The following is a 26,605-nucleotide window of genomic DNA, read 5'->3' on the forward strand; positions in this document are numbered from 1 at the left end:
TTTTGACAACTGAAGTGACACATGAAAGAGGTGCACTTACTCATACCTACACCCACGTATGCACAGGAGGAAACAATTTGTGACAGTAACTGCAGTGAATGAAGATAAATGTTGTGGGGAAAAAAAACACAAATTAATTCTTCAAAGCATAAGTCTGAGTGAGACAGATAGTAACATGCAGCATTTAACAGTGTCATGTTACAGACGGAAAAGATTTTCCAAAATCTCTTGAACAGACTGATCGCACCAATGCAATCACTTATGTGGAAAGGCCAAAAGGAAGTGGCTGCATACTTCAAACGATTTAAGAGCTGTCATGGAGGATTTGTTTGTGACATTTGGCTATTGATGGTATTATAATTTGGAATTTAAGATGTCACTGTTGGTGGTATGAAGCCTTCTCTGTATGCATACAGCTAGAAAGACCAGCATATGGCTGGTATTGAGGTAGAAACCCTTCTGGTCAATATGTTTACTTCTGCCTTACAGGATACTGCTTCACTTCTTCATCCAAAGGTCTGATGGAACAGCAAAGGTGGAAGATGGCTGTTGGCCAGAATATTTTAAAGAGAGATGATGACTGTGCTGGTCCTGTAGGTGGTCTCTGGATGGGTGCAGAGCAGGAGGTTGGAGATATAAGGACTGGTCACGAGCACAGGCTAGAGGATTACAACAAGGAGCAAAACTGCTTCTTCAGAAACAAGAGTGAATGTAGTGTTTGCAGTCTGGGAAAGCACAGAATGTACTGAGCTAGACAGTAAGTGTGGAAAAAAAAGTCCTCAATGTAAGGAAAGAGCAGAAAGGAGTGAGGAGGATTTGTTTTTAAACCCTGTATTTCTATCTGTCTTAGCTAGTAGAGTAGAGGTATTTTCTATTCAAAGATCTACTTGTTTCTTGGTTTTTTCCTTTTATTTTTTTTTCCTAGTTCAGTATTTTACATTCCAATAAAACCTAGGTTTGACGATTAAGTGACTTTTGATAAGCTCCTCAAGCAAATATGTGATATATCCACCTGAGGATGCTGACTTTCATAGAATCCTGTGCAAACACCCTTTACATATTGATTAAATATGTCACCAGAGTTTGTCACCTCTCCCTGTTGACACTGTTATGGCTTCATTTCTGCTCACGGCTTAATGCTCGGCATTGTTGCACAGATGGAGCCCCAACTTGAATTGTAAAACCTGTTTTCTGTCAGTAACTCGTAGCTTTGCCAGAAACCATGCTGCAGTGTGTCTTTCAGGCATTCATCCACCTTTCTCCCATACAGCCCTCCCATCTTCAGATTACTCTGTAACTATTATAATTTCAGTAGTCCCTGTCTTCCGTTCTAGATACATAACTGATTCAGCACAGCTTTTGAGTTGTTATCTTGGCATCAGTTCCTGCATGGCAGTCCCAACTCAGTACCTTATCACTGCAGATTTTAATCCTACCATTTGATGTGCATTCTGGTATGTGGACATCACAAACAGCTTTTGCCTGGAATCTCGATAATAATCTTTGTTTTGCCGGAAAATTTGCATAACATCACTGTCTGGAAAAAAGACTTTACTTGGTTGGAATTTGATGCCACTTTTCTTTCCAGTTCTCTCTGATAAATGATCAAAAGATGATCTGGTGTTGCTAATGCAGTTTGTCTATTTCCTTCCTGAAAGATAAATTAGTGTGTGAATTTACTATTAAGACAGTAGCCATACATAGCTAATTCTAATTGTTGGATTACTATTTATATTACATGCTGCAGGCTAGGTCTAAATTTCATTTTCTTATTGCATTTTTTATCATAAGCCAATATATACCATCTGTTTCTGTAAGCCATCTCATAATCATTTGTAAGTTTTTCTGTGTTTGAAAGTGCATACCGCTGCATACAGTTGTCTCACAGTTTCTAGTGGTGCCTTAAAATTACATAGCTGTCAAAAGATCAGAAGTGTGTTGATGTTAGTACTGACATCACTTGTGTCAGCAAGCACTGTTGTATACAAAAAATATTCTATAGGCAACCCCCCTTTTTGTCCTCCCAGAGGACAAAAAGGACTAAAGGTGGTTATATTTGCATTGATCCTACCAAGTATTTTATCATGGGATTGTATCATGACTTTGGAAAGTTTTCTTTGGCCGTCAGTCTTGGTATTGTTCTCTATGCTTTACTTGCAACTAATCAGCTGCATCCCATTTGAGTCTGAAGCTACACTGCAGGTAGCTCACAGTCTGAGGTTTTCTTTAACAGATACTGTCACATATTATTCCACATATGAGTTTGCCAAAGCCCAAGAGCCACCATTATTATTATGCCACTGTAATTGTGAGTGTCTGGATTTTTGTATTTTCACTTAAGGATAGCAACCGTAGTGTCATTACTTCAGTTTTCCAAGTACGCAGAAAAAGTCTGTCCACTTGGACCTGCCAGTTTGTATTTCTATTTTAAAATACACAGGAAATCCCCTTCTTCATTTAAGTGACTTTTGAATTTGCTGAGGAATGGGACTCTACCTACATTGCAACCTTCATTGCTTGTCTATTCTTCATAGCTTACTTTTCATATTTGATGTTGGAATTAGAAGATCAAAGAAGTGTTTCTAACCTCTGTGAAGAATCTCTCCTTTTGTAAGTAATCAGTGTGGAGCCATCTGCACTCTTCAGAGGCATTATACTAAAGGATTTGTAATTACATTCCAGAAAAGCATAAATGTCTTTGATCGTATGGTCAATATCACTCTGCAATTGTTTTCCAGTCTGAGTATTTAGCCAATGTTCATGCATATCTTATTGGTTTTAGTTTGTTTGGTTGTTTTTTAATTATTATAGGGTCTTGTGAACTATTTTACTTGCAGTAACAGACTGGTAGCTCATTGAAGTAGTTCACATTTTTAGTAAATAGTTACTAGATTTTAGCATTGTAATGTAGAAACAGTCATAAGCCAAATTTCAAAGGCATCTCCACAGAAACAGATGCATAAGACTTAGTTATGCACTAGTTAGTTAACATTTTCAATGGCTGAAAAAATATTGATATAGAACAAAGATGCTATAATGCAAAAGCAACTTCTCTTACACCATCTCCTCTAGTACGTACAAATGGGTTAGACAAGCTTGCACTACAGTGGTTGTACCCATAGCCATGGGTTGGGTATTGGATGATGTGACAGTTTGACCAATACTCTTCACCTTGATATCTGCAATAGTGTGCACACTGTTTGGAGTATGCTCCAGATAACCACATAGCCAGGCTTGCCTCTTCTTGAAACGTGAATCCATCCTCAAGACCTCCTTATTCAGAGGTGAAAAAAAGTGATGATAAGGACAAGCTGATGCTTAGTGTCCTAAGTCCAGCCAATGCTTTGCTGGCACTGTAATGACTAATCCAGTGACAACAGGCTACCAAGATATGGGACTCTTGCTCTCCTGTTGAACCTCTCCTGTCATTCTCTGTTTGCTGTTCAGCATTGATATAGTGATGCTTCACATAGGATAGTGCTAGCATTGACCTTATTTTTCCACTTGGCAATGGCTGAAGAGTAAGTACATGACAGTCACTTAAAGTACATGACAGTCACACATTTTCACGTTTTTTGTAGTGGTGTTCATAATCACAAAGATGGACCCTCAGACAATGTGTAAAACCAAAGCTGGTTTCTAAATAAAATGTGCACACACTTATGTGCGTATATATATATGTACATGTATATATATATATATATATATATATATATAAAGTTATTTCTTGCATCACTGTGGATAAACTGCTCTTTCTCTGTCAGTCTGATATCAGTAAAGGATCGTCTATTTTATATAATCTGGTCCATTCTTGAGGCTATAGCACTCCTCACTCTGATCAGTTGCTATTTAAATTGGAAAAAAATTGTTCTGATATTTGTTAAGAAATTATTATTAAGGATTTGAGTTCTGACAGCAGAATTGAGTAGCCCACTAGATGTGATCTTTTCACCAAATTCCAAAGGTTGATTTTAAGACACTTTTCCCCTACCTTTTTCCTCTCTGGAGAAAGCCAAGTGCTTCTCAGTCGGGCTTCTCGGTCAAGTTGATACCAAAACCATGCATCTACCACCAGCACCATGCAGCTGGTGTGTTCTTAAACAAGTTAGGCTGCATGTATCCACATGGGTCATTCTCAAATCTGCTGTGCTGCAGTTCTGTTTCTGAGAACTGTTCTTACTCTTGGGTTTTGGGGGGTTTGCTGTTACATGGCTTCTCTAAAATTACCTATCTGGTCTTGACCAGGACCTGGGAAAGTACCCTGTCTTTCACAGGCATCTTTATTTTTTCGCCACATATCTACCATCTTAAAGCTATCACCTTGTTCTTCACCTGATGCTTTAGGAGATGTCTTAGATATCTTTGTCTGTTGCTGTGTGGTATATCTGACAGTATGACCTGGAACATGATGCTAACTTTTGCAAGGTGCTAAAAAAGTAGCAATGTGTATTGAGGTTTGAAAAAGTGAGCATGATCTCTCTTGCGGCTTAATGAAACATCTGGAGACATATGATTGAGTTCTTTGCAATGCAGTGAGAGATGACACAGACACCAGTGTGCTTCAAAGCCAGATTCTCAGGGATACTAAAGGATAGCATCAATCTGATGCTAAAAGGTAGTTATCTAAATCTTGGGGGGTCAGCAGAGTCTCTTTCACAGTCAGTGGGAAGAAGGAGGAATGTCCTATTTTATCTCATCCCAAGGTGACACCCTAGACAGTTGACTGAGGCAGGAGACAGGAATCACTCTCTGCAGAGGTCTGTTTCTCTTCATATTTCACGCAGAAATCTAGCCTAGAGAATTTCAAGAACTAAAGATGTTGAAATCAATTACACCCATAGCCTCCTTATATGGTTCTTTTGCAATAAAAGACCTTTAAAGTAGAAATAAGTGCTGTTAGTCTGAAGTGGACAGGTACATTTACCTTCAAATTCTAATTTTTTATTTTAAATATTGTCACGTTAGGTATTCTGCGCCCCCCCCCCCCCCTTTAGGATTGTGTTTGTGTTTGAGAAGAGTTCATGCTTCATGCACACATGATTAAGTCCTTCCACTTCTTAGGGCCTTTGTCTGCATAGGAAAAGTGATGCCTCATGTGATGCTTCTTAGTGAGAGTTTCCTGACGAAGGGGATATGATGGGGATCTGACTGTTCCCTCTGTAAGTATGCTGGAGCATAAGCACGCACACTCCATCTGTATGAATGGGGTAGGAGAAAAGTGCGTTCAACATCTGTTGCAGGCAGTTATAAATATTACAGTAGTCTAATTTTCCTAGGAATTATGCCTAAAGCAGAGCCTATGGCTCAGGAATTAAAAAGGGAGAAACTAGCCTAGTAAAATTCCTCTAGGTCTTTTACTTCCTATGATCTTCCTTTAAGTTTTTACCACGTATTCCTTGAGGAAATCAAGGTCAAGTTTCTTTATCATGACTTGTGATTTTACATTGTTTACTGGATGATCCTTCACAACATTTCTGAAATAAACCTGTGTGAATAATCAGCCTGGGTGGCAGAGGCAAGAAATTGTGAGATTAAGAGGGAATTCATACTCTGAATTTTCAGTGAAAACAGAAAAAAAGTGTTTCATAATACACATTTAGATGAAATATATAATTTTCTCTAGGATTTTATTTTATTATTGTTCAGATTATATCTCTGTTTACAATACCCGGGGGATAAAAATCCAGAAGATCATAGCCTGAGAACAGTTTCACGACACAAAGAGCAAATTTCATATATTGTGGAATATACTAGCATGTTCTTTGAATCATTGTTCAACAGCTACTTCTGTTTACTTCCTGAAGACTAAAAAGGTACAAAGTACTTTCTAAAATTCCTAACAGCATGATAGATGAAATATTTTTAAACTTAAAGAAATAAGAATGGATAAACTCATTTCCTTTCTTTCACAGATCTTCGAGACAGAAAATGTGATAATAGTAAAGAAAAAAATATTTTTGAAACTTTATTCAATTTTACATTTTTTCAAGGACAGTTAACTAGATCTGACATCCAAAAAGCACCAATTTGCATTAATTCATAATGAAAGAAAAAGTATCATTATTAATGTATGTATCCCTTTACTTACAGATAACATAAAAATTAAACTTCAGAATCCTATTGTAGTGTAAGGCAGAATGGTATCTGTTATGAAAATGACTATATTGAGTGAAAGAGAAACTAAAAATGGTATTCCTAATATAATACCTTTTTAGGATTTCAATTACAGAAAGAAACATAGGAAGAAAATTATATGCAGTAAGTTACTACCCATTTGAAACATGTTTATGTTAATAATAGAACAGTACTCTTTAAACTGATGCTTTCAGCACTAATTATGTGGCTTCCTTCACATCACACATTTATGAGAAAGAAAAAATGAAGGGAAATTAAAGGATGAAAGACAAAAATGTTGACAAATATTATTTTAAAACAGTTTTATTTTGACATAAATTATAAGTTATTGAGTATGCCAGCAGTGGTGTTTTAACGATTTGTGTGTAATTATCTAGGGAGGAAGAGTTTTAAGAATTCATGGCAAATCCTTAGCATGTCTTACTGGATTTATGCCAGCATGAAGGATTTGGTAATGAACTGCTAATCTGACTCTGCTCTCTACCTGCCAAGGTTTAAAATGTGGCTCGTTCTGTAGAAATTGTCAGCTGTAATAAGTGTTAGGAAGGTCCAGAAATGGGTAGATTTTGTTGTTTGTGTTGGTTTTTTTTGCTGTATTTATGGTTGTTCTGATTTAATCACTTCGAGGCCATGCACACTTACACATTCTTGCAAATATGGCTGGAAATAGTGTTTAATGGGAGAAACAGGATGAAATGAAACACGTAGTTTAGACTGGTAAAATATCCTAATAATGAGATTTGCTAGACAGTAGAAGACTCTCCTAAGGGCAGAGGGAGAAACTTCAGTGTCTGGGGCATGTCCAATTAAACTTGAAAAACATCAGAAGATGTTCTCCTTGGAATGGGAAATAGATGTAATTAATATTTTTCATTACCAGTTTCTGTTATTCTCAAAGCTTTTTCCCAGGCAAAAAATTTGATTTGTTTCCTATCACTTCTGCAATGAATAGTTTTACTGCCTTAAAGGACTAAGGCAACTAAAGTTACATCTGTATTAACTCTCAAACTGAAAATGAAAGTTTAATCATTGTCTAATGCAGACTTATGCTTACGTACTAATTGATGTCCTCTAAGGAGTAATCTAAGGCTGGTAAAACAGCAATCTCTTTTACCGTGTTCTAAGACAAGAACAATTGTAATAACACCTCTACTTCAAAATATCCCTCAGAATATGTATTCATGCTAGCCGTCATGATGTTCTTTTGTGGTTATCATTGAAGGAAGAGGAGCTTTCTTGGAGTCACTCCCAATTTGACAGTTATATGGCAAAACTAGGGACATTTCAAAGAAGTGGACACCTGCTAATGTAATCCCAATACTTTAAGAGTACGAAGGAATGGCTCAGTAATGGGGAGCAACCATCTTGTTAATCCCAAGATAAAAGGTAGCCATTAAGTTGTGATCCATCAGATTACATCAAAGCTGACTTTACCAATTCTTAAAAGTTAATCACTTCTACTTAATTTTGTTCCCAGGCTGAGCTACTAGTGGGACCATTACTCATTTACGCTGGTTTGTTTTTTCATTATCCTGCTTCTGTTTCTATGTGCAAACATAAAACTCGAAAAGCACACCATAGAAGATATTGCTATATATTCATACACTTATTCATAAAACCCCACATATATATATTTAGATAGTAAGAAATAAAAGAATTCCAATAACGTGACTAAACGCTACATATATTTTTCTATCCAAAGAATAAAAATTTAAAAAAAAAAAATCGCATTTCATTTTTATTTAAAATTATCCTTTTTCCAAAATTTGCACAAAAGTATTTGGCACTATTAAAAACTTTTTTTCATTGCAATGGAGTTAGATATTTTGCTTTAAAGGTTTGTTCTTCTTCACTTCTTTCATCTCAGAAAGTGTAGCATATATAAGGAAGAGCAAAACCAAAATCTAGAAATGAGAGCCATATGCAATATTTCAAACAAGTTTTTCTTATTTCCTCTATTTTTCTACAGGGAAAACAAAGAGAAACCATTCTTGTTTCATCCACAGTGTCTATCTTACTTTCTAACTTTCTGTTTCCTTCTCTCACAGAAAAAAGTTTTTAAAAATTAAGAAGCATTTTTCTACATTAATAATGAAAATACTACTTTGTAAACAATTTTTAATGAACAAAAAAATCTTAATATATTATCAAATAAAAATTCAGCCTTCTTTTCACTCTCTTTAACTCATTAGAAAAATACATTTTGAACAGTTCCACTGCTTTACCACCTTGCTTACGATATTCTGAGATAAGATTTGCAAAGCCAAGCCATCTAATAAGTCTTTGGTTTCCAGAGTATTTGCATGATCTACAGTAGTAAACATACTATTAATAAAATTTTCTGAAGATTTAATCACTGCAAAGTATAACAGCAGTTCTTCCCAAGAAACAGGCAGCACTTTTCTGCTTCCCCACTAATTCCTGCCAGTGCTGATTCTGTGCTCGTAGAGCTTAGCAGTGACCCTGATTCAGAATTTTTCTCAATTTCTAAAACCAGCAGGTGATCTACGGACAGCATTCAAAGCACTCTTGGTTGTTCATGAGCATTTCATCAGACCCTGAGAACAGTTTTTCCAGCTGACAGATCTCTTTCGTGAGGCTTAACTGGGTTGGCCACTCATACCGTAATGCATGCCTGCATCTGAACTCCATGGCCCTGCCCTGTCTCTGCTTGCTGTAAAGATGCACATTTTCAGAAATACCTCCTCTCTGAAAAATCTGCCTGGAGTGAACTACAATCTGAAGTCACAATGCACTGCCTAATCAGCATCATCCCTTCAGCATAGTGCATTAGCTGATTAAAAAAGAAAGAGGTTGATGGATTTAAGAGAGAACATCAGAAGTCCGTTTATCTCCTCCTTTATTTATTTATTTATTTATTAACAGTGAGGGAAAGAGAAGGGGAGAAAAAAAATATGGAGATTTTAAGAATAAGTTATTTTATTCTTAAAAATCAATTAAGTTTGGGTTGTTTGTTTGTTTTTTTTTTTCCAGCTCAGTCTCACATTCCCAGTTATAAAACTAGGACAAAAGACTAGCCCTGCACACCAGTGTGGAAATCAAAATAGGATTCTTTTGCTGAAAAGTGAGAAGAATCAGTGAAAACTAGACTTCACACTTGTTAAAAGACAACTTGGCCATAAGCCATAATCACTAGGAGAGGCAAAGTAAGGATGAAAAAAATGTACATGAAATATTTTTTAAATATATCTCCACATTCTGAATATACACCTTGCATATAGAATGGCATACTGAACCAGTGATTCCTGATTTACAAGTCAGGTAGCTTTCATGTCTCTGTTAAAGATACCACATTTAAATGAAAAAAAAAAACTTTTTTTTTTTTAAATCACTGAGAGATCTAAACCAAAACAGGTCATTTTCATGGGTGGCATATTATTAATTACTGAGTATGGTTTTTTAAACAAGATTTTAAATCATAATTACAGAATCACAGAATGTTAGGTGTTGGAAGGGACCTTGAAAGATCATCTAGTCCAACCCCCCTGCCAGAGCAGGACCACCTAGACTAGGTCACACAGGAACGCGTCCAGGCGGGTTTTGAATGTCTCCTGAGAAGGAGACTCCACAACCTCTCTGGGCAGCCCGTTCCAGTGTTCTGTCACCCTCACAGTGAAAAAGTTTAATGTGGAACGTATTAATAACATTAAGTTTTTAAGAACACTTTTCTTCCACAAGAATGCAGGACCTTACCTGTCAAAACTGTTTATATCCTTTTTCCTTCATACCTTAAGTAGGGAAGGGGGAAAAAAAAGGGAAGGGAAGGGAAGGGAAGGGAAGGGAAGGGAAGGGAAGGGAAGGGAAGGGAAGGGAAGGGAAGGGAAGGGAAGGAAGGGAAGGGAAGGGAAGGGAAGGGAAGGGAAGGGAAGGGAAGGGAAGGGAAGGGAAGGGAAGAGGAAGGGAAGGAAGGGAAGGGAAGGAAGGGAAGGGAAGGGAAGGGAAGGGAAGGGAAGGGAAGGAAGGGAAGGGAAGGGAAGGGAAGGAAGGGAAGGGAAGGGAAGGGAAGGAAGAGGAAGGGAAGGGAAGGGAAGGGAAGGGAAGGGAAGGAAGGGAAAACAACTTTGCTTATATCGTCAAGACAGCTGGAGAAAAACATCATATAAAATCAGGAGAGACCTTTAATTAATGTTGATAGTTGCATGAAGACCACTGGTCTTTCTTTTACATAAGCTTTAACAGATTTACTCTCTGCTAAAACAGGCCATCAGAGAATTAATTTGTACTTGTTAACATTTAAATACTTCGTGAAAACTACAGACCCAGGAAATTGGAAAATATTGTTTCAAAGCTTAAATAATCCTTCCCCTAGCAACTGCTTAGGAAAATGAGACCTTTGACTTTGATTCAGAAATTGTTTATACTCCTAATGGTAATTACATCAGCATTTGATGAAGGTTCCCCATTAAGTAAAGGGTAGCTATAAAGCATATGAAGTATCAGAACAAGCACGGAAAAGCCATGAGATGTTCAATTCACAAATGAGATTTACAATGTTTGGGGCACATTCTGTAATTACATCTAGATTAAAGGTAAGCCAGAACTGTATTTTGATATTTTGGTGATATGTCACCTGCAAACAGCCTGCAACCAACTAAGGATGGAATTCAGCCTATAGGAACAATCACCTACCTCACACACCCCTTCTGCTTACCTTTTTGACAAGGTGTCCTCACACATGCACAAGTCTGATCCCTGATATTGTTTCATAAAGGCCTAGTACTCCCCTTTCTCTCTTTTGTATGCTACAAAGTTCTGTGTGCTCATTGAGGATGCATTCTGTACAATTCTTCTTCTTTTTAACCCCATCATCCTTTCCTATCTTGCGAACATTATTACATGTAATGTAACCTGATTTTTCATAAACATATAGTCATTATGACTAGCCAGGTAACATAGAATCAAAGAATCATGCAGATTGAAAGGGGCCTCTGGGCATCATCTGGCCCAAGCCCTTGTTCAAAGCAGGGACAATTTTAAAATTACAGTAAATTGCTCAGAGCTATGTCCAGCTGAGTCCTGGATGTCTGCAGGGATGGAGATGACCCACATCTCTTCAGGCAGCCTGAAGGTTACAGTGTTTGACCACCTTCATGGCGAACAATTTTTTCCTTATATGGAGTCAAAATTTTTCTTGCACCTACTTGGATCTGCTGTCCCTGGTCTTTTTGCTTTGCATCTCCAAAGGCAGCCTGGCTCTAACTTCTTTATATCTCCCATTCAGGCTGTGGAAGACTGCAATGAAATCTCCACTGAATTTTTTTTTCCAGACTGATCAAGCCAGCTTTTCCTAGTGTCTCCTCATGTATCATGTGCTTCAGTGTCACAAGTTCTGAATGACCCTCTACTGAACTACCTCCAGTATATCCATGTCTCTCTTGCACTGGGAAGCCCAGACCTGGACCCAGCACTCCGGATGTATCTCACCAGTGCTGACCAGAGCGGAAGGATCCTCTCCCTCATCTGTCAGGTGTTGGTCTCCCCCCCCCCGCCCCCAGCCTGATAAGTAATTGGCTTTCAGCACAGAAAGGGCACATTGCTGGCTCATGGTCAACTGGTTGTCCACTAGAACTCACAGGTCCTTTTCTGCCAAGCTGCTTTCCAGCTGGTTGGCCCTGAGCCTGTACTGGTGCTTATGGTTATTTCCCCCCAGGGGCAGGATTTTGCATTTCCTTTCATTGATCTTCAAGATGTTCCTGTCAGCCCATTTCTCCAGCTTGATGAGATTCCTCTGAGTTGCAGCCGTGCCATCCAGTTTACTGACACTTCCATTCATCTGGATTTTGTTTGTGATTTAGCTTACTGAGGACGCACTTAAACATATATTGGCCACAGATCATCCCCTGAGGAACACCACCAGTAGCCACCTACCACTTGGACTTTGTACCACTGACATCTACTCTTCGGGCTCAGTGGTTCATCTTGTCTGTTTTTGAGTGTCATCACTGTAACTTTTCATACTCCTTAAGGTTTGTGTTTTGTTTTGTTTTTTTTTTTTTTAAAAAAGTAAAATTAAGAAGAAGAAACACAAGCATGCCATTCATTTCTTAGGTCTGAAAATGCCAACTCCCCATGCTCAACTTTCTCACACATTTTTTTCTGTTTTCCAGAAAACATTAAAAATAACACTTTCACATTCTAACATCTAGGGAAAAACAAAGAAAGGACAGATATTTTTTCTTTGAGTTTTCAAACATGGATCTTCAAAAGGGTTATCTGAGTTCATGACACCTGGATTGCAGGAATTTTCTGAGCACTTTTACTCTTTCTTTTTTTTTAAATGAAATTGGCAAAGCAAAGTTTCTCAGAGCTGTTCTTCCTTTCTTCACAGGTTACTCCTGAACAAGCCCTTTTGAACTAATATTTAAATGTGTATTACTGCATAATTAAGGATTAGAAAAATGAGGCCAAACTCATCCAGTTTACTTTTTCCAGCCAGCCTTGTATAAATGAGGTGGCAATCTAGAAGAAGATGGTCTTTTCATTTAAACTGGAATTGTTCCAGAAGACCATGTACAAATAGAAATATTTACTGAAGGTGAAATGTTTCAGACTTAAACAGTGGGTAGGAACAGCAAATTCCTGAATAGAAATTAGTATTTAATTGTATAATATTTGCCTTTTTTTCATACTGTTTTCTTTAAATCATAAATATTTTTTATCTGTTTCAAAAAGAGAAATTACAGTGCTGTTTTCGTATTTTTGGAAAATTTATTTTAGACACTTATTAATCATCAATTGTGTAGCTTATAATAACTTTTTCTAATATTCTGCATCAAAAGGTTGCAGGTCTTTTTCTCTGAGAGTAGTTTGACACATGGGCCATGTTCACGAGTCCAGTGACATTCAGAATTGACCTAACATTAAAATATAGGTCCTTATTTTGGCTTCCAGTAACTATCAAAGTTCATCTTAGTCCCAGTCCAAAAACTAAAAGCAGGCTTCCTTTAATGTAGGTCTGCCTCACGTCAAAATTACACAATAAAACCCCTATTAAAGAAGTGTAGAGGTAAGGACAAGATAGCCAAAGAGGCTTAGAGACATATTCAAAAAGTCATGGTTGCCTTGATTTCAAATCTTGGTCCTGAGGACCGACACTTGACCAAAAAAAAAAAAAAAAAAAGGAACTATTAAAATCCTGGTAAAAACCAGTTTGTCTGACCAGCTACTACTTCAGTCTCATGAACAATTTCAAGTAACAGCTATCTGAAGCAGCACTGGTAATAATAAATGATTAATTGAATTTCACTTTCCTTTATTCCTGCACTCTCTTAGCTGATAATAAACAGGCAAGTAAAATGCCACCTGCCTCTAACCTAGGATAGACAATGTCTGCGTATCAGCTTCTTAAATTTTTTTACGCGTGGGGACACCTCAAGGTAAGCACTCTGCAGAGGTGTTTGCAAACTGGGTGAGTATCAATGAGTCAGGAGATGCTCTGCTCTAGTAATGGTGATCTGCCAAATCTGATCCTGAAGATCCTCTGACACTGCTGACCTCTAACATCTTTTATATAACTGCTGTGGCTGCTGAGGAGGTCCCAAGGGGACAGGCAACAGATGTTGGTGAGGCTTACATGTTCTCCCTGACTAGCTTCCTCTGCTGCTACTGCTGGCACTGGATGGATCTTTCCACTGACCTAATGGAGCATTTTTATTTCCTTATTCTGGTAGGATGACCCAAACTTTACACACACAAGTCGTTATGGACTTAGCTCAAAAAACATTCACATTCCACATCGAGCCTGTCCCATCCGCTCTCTCTTCTGCACCAGGATCCCACGCAAGATGTTCTCTGTGTCCCTTGCAGCACTATCTATGAAGAGAGAGTGCATCTTAGAATTTTATGTAAATTGAAACATACACCAAAGAGAAATTGATAAGCCCTGAATGCTTTGAATAATGTTTCTGACTTTTTGTTCATTAGCTTAGGTAGTCAGGACTCTTGCATGGATTATGTCCTACCTCCCACTGCACCCCCACTCACATTCCACATACCTCCTGGCACTCTGGCACTCCAGGCCAGAGGTGAGAAGAGTGGCAGGGGAAAAGGAGCAGGGAGGGAAGAGTAGAATGTGTTGGAGTACAGTGGTAAGGCCAAGGTATCACCAAGGTATTTTTTCTTTTTTAAGTGGAAATACTATCAGTGCTGCTTGATTTCTCTCTACCTATGGTACTTGATTTGTGTGCCCTTGCTGTGAGCAGAACCTGCTCAGAAACAGTTCTTGGCTGGTCAGACTGGTGGGAGGGGGGAAGGTCAATTAATAAATTTTGGGCATCTACTTTCACGGTATAAAACTGCATCACATATGACTGAACCCAGGAGAGTAGACTGCCTGGATTTGCTGTGGAAGGGGTCCATGTATGAGGTTTTTTTACGCCTTGTTGTTAGGCCAGGCTGGCTTTTGCTGGCAAACTGGACATGGTGTTTAGCTGGAAACACCTGAGCAAGAATTATAGGTCATTATCTGGTGAAGGTTAGGGCTACAGCCCTTGTGTAGGGCCTAGAGCCCCTTTCCAGAATTGTTGAAACAGCAGCAGGTCAGCTGTCATGGCTTGGAGGATGCAGTGGTGCTGGGGACATGATGGAGCCAGTCATGGGGGTAGCAGGGGCCGTGCCTTGGAAGAGTCATGCCCTCTTGATGGCATTAAATCATTATATCTCTGACATGGTTTCTGGCCTGAACCAACCAGAACTCTCCCAAACTATTTCTATACATGGCTTCAGAGTTAGCACAGGCCAGACACCATTTCCAATCAGCAGTTCATGTGTGGCTACCCTATTTCTGTGGATAATGATGTTTAATAATATAGCTGTGGCCAACTGGCCTGAGGGCCAGAGGCAGTAGTTAATTACTGATAGAGAAGCTGCTCAGGTCTCCCTAGGGCCCTTTTCACGACTCACCCGAGGGCACACTAAGGCTAAACCACAGCAGAGGGTGAGAAGTGTTGATCCCAAGCTACCATCAATTGACCTGTCCCAGGACAGTTTCCAGGACAACCAGGAAGACTGGTTTTATGGAACCTGAAATATACTTTCATTGCCACAAAAAAAACAAGTCCTAGCTTTGTCTTTTTTGTAACATAGGGACACTATGTTACAGTTCTGCTATGAGGATACCATACCCTCCCGCTCACTTTTCTGGCCAAGGTGACTACCTGGAACTCATGTTGGTAATCCTCACACAGGGCTTCCTCAACTATTGCTGCTCAGGGACCACCACAGGTGGCCACAGATGACTCTCTGGTGGTGACAGTCCCTGGCTCTGTGCTGGGCTGTTTTCACATGCAGGGAATGGAGTGAATTTATCCTCTTCTCCCTCATGTGCAACCTCCTCAGGAAAAGATCTTAAATCTAGCCTCCATCACCTTTGTCCTTTTCTTGCACACTAGCAGCTCCCTTGCTGCTCCATACTGCAATCAAAAATGGCTTTCTTCCTCTTTGGGAACTGGAGATTGCAAATGAAATATAGGTTGTGCCTGGGGATCCACTACACAATCAGGTATTATTAATATATGGCATTGCTTTGTACTGCTAGCCAGCTACATGTTCCCCCCCCCCCCCAAATTACAGTCAAACTCTGTCAGATTCTTTTCCTGAGACAGCTGTTAATTCTGGAATATATTTACAAGGTTTGAAACTCCATTTGTTGTTTCATAAAGCAACACAGTGCAAAATGCACGCCAAATATCTCCCCTGGCAGCAGACATGAACACTAGTCCTTGGAATTTGTATGAATTCCAGTTTAAGGAGACAACGAATTTAAACAGTGCAGACCCATAGACATTAACAGGATTTACTAGACACAGAGCAGTTATAGTGACGTGCATAACCTGTGTTTTATGGCTTTACAAACTAAAAATTGGCAGCCTCTGCTAGCCCTTAGTAGTAGTGATCCTAAGTAAAAGTGATCCTGACTTATTCATAGAGCTCCTCGTTATGTTTAGCAAACCACACACTTGCCTTTTAATTAGTCCCATGAAAGTTGCAGGGGTCACCATGGGAAGGCTACTTAGGGAGCGATAACAAATTAAGAAAGAAAGAAAATGCTCTGAAATTTGTGACTGAAATTAACAATAGTACAGAGGGGAATAGGAAAAAGCCTTCTGCATGTTTATTGTTGTCTTGAAGCTGCAACAAAAAGAGTCAATCAATTTATATGTTGCAGTAATTAGCGATTTCCAGTCTCCACACAGTGATTACCTTCAGACTCGGGCTTAGAGCTCCCCTGTTCCTGCATGGGAAAGCGCAGGCGCCTGCCGATTCTGCACACAGTTCCCTCACTGTAAAAGTGGAGGAACTCCAGATTTTCTATAGTGCAGCTGGGAGCTCCTTCTGAATCATTTTATGATTTCCATAGCTGAGTATATCAGGTTAACCTTTTACTTCTAAAAGTCACTATGTATGCTCCCTTTCTCCTCCAGCATGTCATACAGTGGTATATCTGTGTTCAGTCAAAGGTATGTGTGGCAGGCAGGTTGTCTCCAAGTTGTGGCTAACTGGCTGTGTGCTGTCATTCTCTCTCTCCAGATGAAAGGCAGATGATGCTTTGGGTCTGTGTACCTTTACTGTCAGGTGATGCACAAAAGAATGAAGTCAAATATGGGGTGGGGGGGTGGGGGGGGGGGTGTATGTCATCATCCTGCAAGTCATCTTAACCTTGCAATGTGGTTTCAAAACAAACTGTGCAAAACCCATTTATTTCTTATATAACAGCTTACTAATGTTACTAGTTACTTTACTGATATATAAATAATTGCTACAGGCAAAGCCCCAGCTCCACTGCACTTAAGTTTCAAACTGGAATATCTTTATACCTCTGTCAGATGCCAAAAAACTGTTCAGTAGTTTGAAGTTAAAAGAACTCCTTTTTATTGTATCTTCTGCTTATGATGTTTTCAAAAGTGAAAATACAGTCAGGCCAATCTCGACTAGGAGAAAATTTAACTCTTTTTCTGTATAAGATTAACAGGGCTACCCAGTGGCTAACCAGTAAAGTGTTATTATCTGACATCATATCAACAAGTTCAAAATACCCTTGCAAACTGGATTCCCTTCCAACAGCCAAGTGCTTTTCATCCCTGTGGAAGAGTTGTGCTGTTATTTTTATATTTGCCCCTAGCTTTGGTAGATAAGCTACTAATACACATTCTTGCATTTTTCTTGCAAAGTCATGGCTTGCATGGAATTTTCTCCCATCAGGGACTAAGGTATTTATCAATACCTTGTTAGATACAGATTTGACAGGTTTAGGCTTCCAGGCTTTGACATTGCAGAGGGGTAGCTCTTGGACAATGATTCCTCAGCACATCCTTCACAAGAAACTTCTTCTCACCAAGCAGGGTGAGTCCTAAACTTAGAAGCAGGTGCTGTCCAGACAGATGAAAGAAGATAGAGAAATGTATGGAGGGTTTATTTTGTTTTACTTTTGTTTTATCTGAAGCCTGCTATGGTTATCGTGATAAGACTTCAGTCTTAACTTCGATGAAACAAAGATTTTCTGAGGGAAGTACAAGAATTGGGGAATAAGCCAAAAAATGCAAGTTTCCTGGTTTGTTTGAGTTCTTGAAAATCAGGAGTCCTGTCATGCTCCAGCATGGGTGTAGAAAGACACTGTAGCAGAGGTGAGGAAAGAGATGGAAGAATCTCCTCCGAGAGGTTTATGCATTCATCAAAGCCCATGGAGTGCATGCACCAGGCAAACCCTTTGGTTGCCTCTTCCCCGTCCCCCAGTCCCCCTCCCAGTCTGGTGACTTAAGGCAAATGAAAGTCATGGGTGCCAGCAGCAAGATGAAGAGAGAGAAGTAGATTTCGTCTTGTTCCAGCACTGAGAAAGTTGCTCAGGTTGCTGACATATGTTGTGGAGACAGATTTCCGCAGCATGCAGACTGAAATGCATAATCTGAACAAGGTTATGAGCCAAACATCTACAGTGTTTATTGAAAACATCCCTGAGGTTTAAAATTCTGTGGTCTTCTGAAACCCAGAAATCCAGCCCTGCAGTTATTTCTCCCTTTCAGAGAGAACGAAACACATACATGCTTCGGGAACACGTGGGTCACTTTTTTCCCCCTCCCTCCTAGCAGGAGAGACAGTTTAGCCTGCTTTTCCTGGTTCACATCCTGGGATGAATCACTGCAGACAAACAGCTCCAGCAGAGACCCAGCTCAGAGGCCCATACAGGAGGAGAAGAGGAGCTGTCTGTCCTTCTGGGCAGGGATCACTGTGCAGAGGCAGGGAGAGGGGAGGAGAGTGATTTATGTGGGTCCCTTTATGAGAGTGTCTGGCTTTCAGATACTGTGTGGGATTTTTCTTTGAAAAACAAACACTAGTTATATTTCTCTTAATTATCTGGAAAAACTCCTTCAGCCAGTCACTCTCCTCTTTGCTCATTCTTTTAACTCTCACTCATGCTAAGCTGCTTCAGAGGTATTTTTGGAGATATTCAGGCTTGGAACGCTGTGTTCTTCCCGGCTGTTTTCAGACTTTCTTGCATGACGTTCCTTTCCACAGCATTGGTCTTTTGGCCAGCCAGAAATAAGGATATGGCTGAGCACAAAAAAAGCCTTGTGTATCTTCCCTAGTAAGTACTTTAAAGGCTGTAACATATCTGCAGAGCATATTTCAAAATGCCAAAGGCCATTTAAAGACAGTGTCTGGTGACATTATGCACGACACCTCCTCCCTGCAAAGGTGAGAAGAAGTAAAGGCTAGACAGAATGATTTGTTCAAATGCACACTTTGGTTCTGTGTAAAGGGATACTGTAACCTCTCAGCTCTTGTAAAACTGACCTTTGTGCCTGTGTGTGCATGTGTGTGTATGCATAAGAGAAAAAGAGGGAGCAAGAGAGAATGTTCTTGTGGCAGTACATAGAGTTGTTCCCATCTATGAGGTCTTCTGGAATTAACATCTTGGAAATTCAGAAGTCCTGCAAAGAGAGAGAAAGGCTTTTGCATAGGAGGAGAGAACTGCTAAAGTTCTATAACTGCAAAGATCTGTGCTCTTTTCTTTCATGTTTTATTGACATATATTTTGTTTGTACATTGCTTTCTATCAGTTGTCATCCCAACAATCTATCGGCCCGCCTGAGACTTTCTATGAAAGGTGTTTTACTTTGGTAGTGAAAACATTCATTAATGCTTTAGCACACTCTTCTCTGGCTTGTCATGGAGTAGAGTGAGGTTGGACCTAAGAGGACCTCCACTGAGCACTTTTCTTTGACATAACCCAGTGACAGCTGCCTATACCACTCTGTGGAGAGCTTAATGTCTGACTTTCAGAATAATTTTGGTCATTCAACATGCTAATAGGTGCCTCAAAAGGTGCTTTTTCACTACTTCTGTAACAAATTTGTTCAAAGTAAGTTACTCATGACTATGCCATGCAGTGAAAACATACATTGTTATCACCAGAAATATTTTATTTTTTATCATCATCAGCAGGACAGTGCATATATCTTGGGAAGTGGCAGGGCTGAGGGACAGTATTGAGTTTCTACCTATACCCTTAGAGACAACAGCAAGAACTAAAAACCTCAAAACCACTAAATTGCAACTGCATTTACATTTGGTGAAGATCAAACGATTTGGTGCTAGTTCTTAAATTTTGGTTGGGTTGATGATGCTGTTATCAGACTGTCTTTTCCCACCTAATTTCTTATCTTTCTTCTTTTTCATAGGTTTGTCTCCAGAGAATCTACTCTCCTGACTCAGACAAGACTGCACGTGAACAGTAGCAGCTGCCTTGGAAATGCCTTTGTTATTCATCAGAGACCGTTTGAACATGTGCCAATTTCTTTGATGGGGCCTCATTCAGAAGCCATCAGGATCAATGGAAAAACTCCAGCTAATAAGGCCTTGATGCCAGTCCAGATCTGATTTCAAAGTTCTCCTAAGAAGGATGTGCTTATGGTAACATAGAGTATGGTACTTGATAATTCTTGTGCACGGGCACATTTTTGATGCGAAAGAAAATGTATTTGCTTCCGTTCCACTACAGAAAAGCTTGCATGTGTCCTTGGGTTTTTGGCAGATGTTGAAAACAGATCAGGAGCAGATGATGTGAGAGCAACAATATGTCCCTGAGGAAAAGCAAAGCAACAGGTGCAGTAGGAACATATGCCAGATTCCCATCAGCAGAAGCAGCAGCACGGAGGGCTCTCTGGGACTGCATGTGAGGTGCATGCTCCACTTTTCTTCTGGCACTGGGGACTATTAGTAAGTCTGCATCAGGCCAAGCAAATAATTTACAAACTTAACTTTCAATTATGTAATAATTCATAAAGTAAACACACAGAGACTATAGTGCAAGAGAATTTCTCCAGCAAAACAACCTAGGTCTTTTAAAAAGTATCATATTTTACTTTTAAATGTTGAATGTCCAGAAACAATAATAAAGGAAATTAGAAACTTTAACTCTGACCCTGTCTCAAAATATTTCCCACACATCCAGGAACACGAAAAGTTTCCACTAATTTATTTTTTAATAAAAGACACTAGTTTCAAAAAATACTATATAAAGTTAATTTGAAATATTTTGATCAGACCACTTCTGAGACATTCTTGAAAAAGAAAAAGAGAAAAGGGGGAACAGAAAAGAAAAAGATAAAAACAAAAAGAAAAAGAAAAGGAAAAAAGAAAAAGAAAAAGGAAAGGAAAAAAGAAAAAGAAAAAGAAAAAGAAAAAGAAAAAGAAAAAGAAAAGGAAAAAGAAAAAGAAAAAAGAAAAAAAAAGAAAAAGAAAAAGAAAAAGAAAAAGAAAAAGAAAAAGAAAAAGAAAAAGAAAAAGAAAAAGAAAAAGAAAAAGAAAAAGAAAAAGAAAAAGAAAAAGAAAAAGAAAAAGAATAGGAAAAAGAAAAAGAAAAAGAAAAAGAAAAAAGAAAAAGAAAAAGAAAAAGAATAGGAAAAAGAAAAAGAAAAAGAAAAAGAAAAAGAAAAAGAAAAAAAAGAAAAAGAAAAAGAAAAAGAAAAAGAAAAAGAAAAAGAAAAAGAAAAAGAAAAAGAAAAAGAAAAAGAAAAAGAAAAAGAAAAAGAATAGGAAAAAGAAAAAGAAAAAGAAAAAGAAAAAGAAAAAGAAAAAGAAAAAGAAAAAAGAAAAAGAAAAAGAAAAAGAATAGGAAAAAGAAAAAGAAAAAGAAAAAGAAAAAGAAAAAGAATAGGAAAAAGAAAAAGAAAAAGAAAAAGAAAAAGAAAAAGAAAAAGAAAAAGAAAAAAGAATAGGAAAAAGAAAAAGAAAAAGAAAAAGAAAAAGAAAAAGAAAAAGAAAAAGAAAAAGAAAAAGAAAAAGAAAAAAGAAAAAGAAAAAGAAAAAGAAAAAGAAAAAGAAAAAGAAAAAGAAAAAGAAAAAAGAAAAAGAAAAAGAAAAAGAAAAAGAAAAAGAAAAAGAAAAAGAAAAAGAAAAAGAAAAAGAAAAAAGAAAAAGAAAAAGAAAAAGAAAAAGAAAAAGAAAAAGAATAGGAAAAAGAAAAAGAAAAAGAAAAAGAAAAAGAAAAAGAAAAAGAAAAAGAAAAAAGAAAAAGAAAAAGAAAAAGAAAAAGAAAAAGAATAGGAAAAAGAAAAAGAAAAAGAAAAAAAAAAGAAAAAGAAAAAGAAAAAGAAAAAGAAAAAGAAAAAGAAAAAGAAAAAGAAAAAGAAAAGGAAAAAAAAAAAGAAAAAGAAAAAGGGAAAAAAGCAACAGTTCAGTGACTGAAAGATTTTTTTCTGCAGTTCAGCCCTGGCATGCTTCATTGCTTTGAATGGACTAAATAAAAATATGTCCATTATGATCAAAATGGAGGAATTCTGGATACAAGTCACCTATTTTCCTCCAGCGTCACATTATGGTCTTCCAAGTGGAGCTGGACAAAAGTCCAGTTTATAAAATATACATGTATATGTATGCATTTTACCTCTAGACAAAGCCAAGATTTTTCTAAAACAAAAAGCGACACACCCTTCATGTAAGAGCCATCAAAAAGAAGCCAGTGCAACAGAGTAGAAGCTTTCTTGCACTGTGCAGGACCTGTTTCTAAACTCCTGCTGTGCCATACTCTTTCATGGTGGTGACTTGAAATTCAGCTTGGGGAATAGGGGTCCTTCTCTCTTTCTTTCTGGCTTAAGTAGAAACTTTCTTATTAAAACCTATAGCAAGCTTGGGTTTTGATATTTTTTTATCTTAAGAAGAATTTCCTCTGAAATCTCCAGTTCTTCTCTTGAACCATACGATTACATTTAATGAACTAGTCAAAAATCTAAATAATTTTTTTTAAAATAAAATGGTATTTTATACTTGTTCAGGTAGTATTGAAAGACCATAGGACAATATCTCAAAGGGAGAAACAAAGCATATCCACTGGACTGTTTTTCTCACTTAGTGGTCTCTAAAATATTAATAGCATGACTTTTTTTTTTTTTTAATTATGTGTTTTGTAATAACTTGCATTGTCACTAATGAAATCTAATGCAAAAGATCTCTGGCAAGTGTTAACCAGTCCAGGAATTCACTTTGAGACATCCAGTAAAAAAAAAAAAAAAAAAGTTCTAAGTAATTCACAGGACTGTATTGATACATTTCCTGTTAGAGCTGCTGCCAAGAATCTGGTTATAAGTAATCTTGAATTTTAATCAGAAATTATTGAAGAAGTTGGAACGACTGGACTGTCTGACTCCCTTAGCTATATCGACCTGTTTGATAAATGACATGTGGATAGAACAAAAGTTTGAAGTGGTGATTGAAATTAACCCACCAACTTTGCACTGAATTTGTAAACCACTCTTGTGAGATCCCCCAAACCACATCTGTCTATGCCCTGTGCTCCTAAATACCACAGAGGTATGAGGCTATAAACTTAATCCTCATACAGACATCAGCAGACTGATTCTGTACTGGCAATGCCACACTGACGTCACATTACAGATAGAAAGCTCTGCAAGATCTTTGCAGTTATCTTTAAGGGAATTGCCTGTGCAGTAGGAAATGAGCAAATCAGTCACTCCAGACAAACTACAGGAATTTCCTGGAGCCAAAGGGGAATTAGAAGGCTCGTAAGGAGCTGAAATATCTCAGCATTTGTTAGGAAATCCTAGAATGTCTATTCAGAAATATCTGCTAGTTACATACCTATATAAGACAGGCTGGGGAAAAACAATAACCAGGATTGCAGCCCTCGTCATGACTTAAAAGGGGCAAATTTCAGTTTAGAAATCTGAATTTCTTCAAGGAACTTTTGAAACTCTTCTCCTTTATGTTGGCAAAGAGGTGTTCTTACTAGAACATTGGCAGGAAGGACAGTATAGGACATGGTGAATAACAAGCTGGAAAATCTCCAGAAATATAAAAAGTAGCTTTGAAAGAACAGATTATGAATCTATGCCCTAAAAAAATGTTTTTCATCTTCTCTCTTTTTCCCTGTTTGAATCCAGAAGGCACACAGGTTGATGCATTCTGTAACATTATCTATGATTCAGAAATTATTCACAATCATAATACTTAATTATTTTTATGTGTGAGTTCACTGACTTTTCCTAAAGAAATTATGCTTTCCGAAATAAATATATATTTGTCAAAATTAAAACAAAACACAGTTAAAATTAACTTTGTGGCAGCTGGAAATGGGTCCAGCTGGAACCAAACGCCAGCTGCGGATAGGCAGAAAGCATCATTTTCTAGCCACTCTCCAACCCCCCAGATCTACTCCTGCATCAGAGACTCTGCACAAAACAGGAATAAAAGCCAGTTACGCTAATCCTAGGCACACACCATACCTCCAATAAAAATCGTCATAGAGGATCTGCAACACATAATTGCTTCCATCTATAGAAGGTAAAGCAGAGCAGTAACTCTGTCTTGAAATGCTGGATTTTGTTTCTTTGGGAAATGGGAGATGATGAAAAGCTGGGCATGACTAAAATGAAAGAAATTATTTTGGGTTTTTTTGCACACATCAAATGAAGACGAGCAGATTGCATGCTGTGTAAGTTGCCAATCCAGCTAGTTTTCTTGAGAGACCCCTTCTGCCTGCAGAGGCTCAGCCTCTGGCCGATTTGAATCCTATCACAGTCTCAGGAAAGAGCGTTTGGTATCTTCCTCTGGCTTGTTTTGTAGCTAGTCTGCTCAGCTAGCCTTCTGGATAATTGAAATAATTTTGTAGAGTCTCAGATACTAGGAGAGGTTTTCCAAAACATAGATGGGAGCTGGGCACCTTGCTGTCGGCTGTGTCTGAGAATGTCCCTGCAGATGTGCAAAACTATTCTTCTACTGTCCTGTCCTCATCCCCTGCCTTTCAGCTGCAGTGCTGCCAGAAGCTACAAACAGGATGAAGACACTTAAGAGAATCCAGAAGCATAATATTTTGTAAAGATTGTTTAGAAACTCTCATTAGTTTCCTTTCTTTCCATTTTGGTTTGGTTGTCTTTCATTTTTCTGTCCTTTTATTTTTTTTTTTTTTTTTTTCCTGTTGGTCTGATTGCAGTATGCACTTGTTTTCTGTCAGCAGGAGACACGCAAAAAGTTTTGGAACTTTATATTCTGAAGCTTTGTATTCTCTCACAATCCCAGCAGGGCTGGTTTTTAATCCTTTAGATATCAGGATTTTATTAAAGCTTTTTTTCACCCTTCTAATTCTCAGTGTGAATCACAACTGAACTGAGCATTAGGTTGTTTAAACAACAAAGTATTTACATGGAGGAACTCCAGCTGTAGTGTAAATACTATTTAACAAGATTTTTTTAAAGATATAGTCCTGGAAAAGTCATTATAGCTATCTGTTTGCCAGAAATTATAGGAATAAAAGAAAAATCCTTTGTGTGTCATTTATTATTGTCACTTTATAGGTCAGGGAATTATAAACATCTTTAAGTATTTTGCAATAGCAACTTTTCATGAAAGCTCTTGTATTAAAAATGCAGTATCTGGGTTTTAGCTGCTACAACTCTTCAGTGCATACTTTTAGTCACTTCAGCTGAGTTGCCTACAGTTTTTTATGGTTATGGATGCCAAAAAGACTTTATATCTACATGTTAAGTTTACTAGTTTTCCTTACTGTGTATACAAATCTTGTACCAGCATTGTGACTGTCAGTCAGAAAATGTCTTTTACAAGTATGACTGCTATATGATTTACTTAATCTAATAGCTTCTAATTCACATAAAGTTAGTTAAGAGTTCCTGCCATAACCTTCTGTGGCAAACTTGTGTAAAACTTGCATAAATCCCTTAAATATATACTACTTCTCATCAACATTAATTCCTTCTCCTGACATTCAATCCATAGTAAATTTAGTATAACCTGTTGATAGGCTCCGTATGAGTCTAAGAGCTTTTTTTAATAAGATTCCATACCCTGAAACTCCTTAAAACACACACAGAAAAATGTTTTGACTGTCCATCTGTTTTAAATCCAACATTGTCCTCTAGCCTTTCCCTTTTTATGAGTGTAGCTCATAAAGGGAACTGTATGGGAGGGAGATTCTAAGGGGACTCTAAAGACCAAGAAACCTTGTTGCAATGCAACATGAGTTGTTGGCTATTCTTCCAAGATATTGTATCCACTGGGTTTTAACACAGCTAAGAAACAATTTTGTATTCTCACTTACCCAAAAACCTTGCTGAAAGACCAGACTTTAAATCATAGGGTCATAGAATGGTTTGGATTGGAAGGGATCTCAAAGATCATCTAGTTCCAATCCCCCTGCCATGGCAAGGACACCTCCCATTAGACCAGGTTGCTCAAAAGGCTCCATCCAACCTGGTCTTGAACACTCCCAGGGAGGGGTCATCCACAACTTCCTCAGGCAACCTGCTCCAGTGTCTAAATGTATATTTAAACTTCAGTGGGATTACTTAGGTGGTGAGATAACACTCTCACTGGATTTGCAGGTTCATCCTCGGTCCTTACATTTTGAAAACCTTTGCATTTATATAGTACACGAAAACAGAACCAAGAGGTGAATACTCTGTGTTCAAAATATGACAAAAAAACATATGCTGCACTGGTACAACTGAAAATTATAGGTAAAAACATTTTTATCAAAGTAGTACAATCTTTTTGACCAGGAAAAACTAATAATCCAAGAAAAAACATGGAATCACTATTCATTTTAGTTTTCCTCACCATTCTACTCTTAGAAGATGGGAATTACCTGTACCAAACAAGGCCAAAGCACATAAAGAAGTAACTAAGCACAAAAGCCTAAGAAAATCAGCTGCTGTGAAGTAATCACAATCATCAAAAAGGCTTTATCATACTTTTCTAACATTTCACATCTTAGGCCAAAAATAAAATAAGATATGTGAATAAAAACCTCCAGTGGGAATCCATACAATGTAGGAAATCAAAGTACTTAAGAAAAGAGGAAGGGTGGTGACAGTTTTTAAAAAATCAGAACCCTCATGAATACATTCAGAGTTTTCCAAGCATGATATCTTTACAGATTTATGTAAGGATAGCATGGTAATCCGAGGTTAAAATCAGAACA

Source organism: Leptosomus discolor, chromosome 2 (assembly GCF_034619465.1).
Source record: "Leptosomus discolor isolate bLepDis1 chromosome 2, bLepDis1.hap2, whole genome shotgun sequence".
Classification (NCBI taxonomy): domain Eukaryota; kingdom Metazoa; phylum Chordata; class Aves; order Leptosomiformes; family Leptosomidae; genus Leptosomus; species Leptosomus discolor.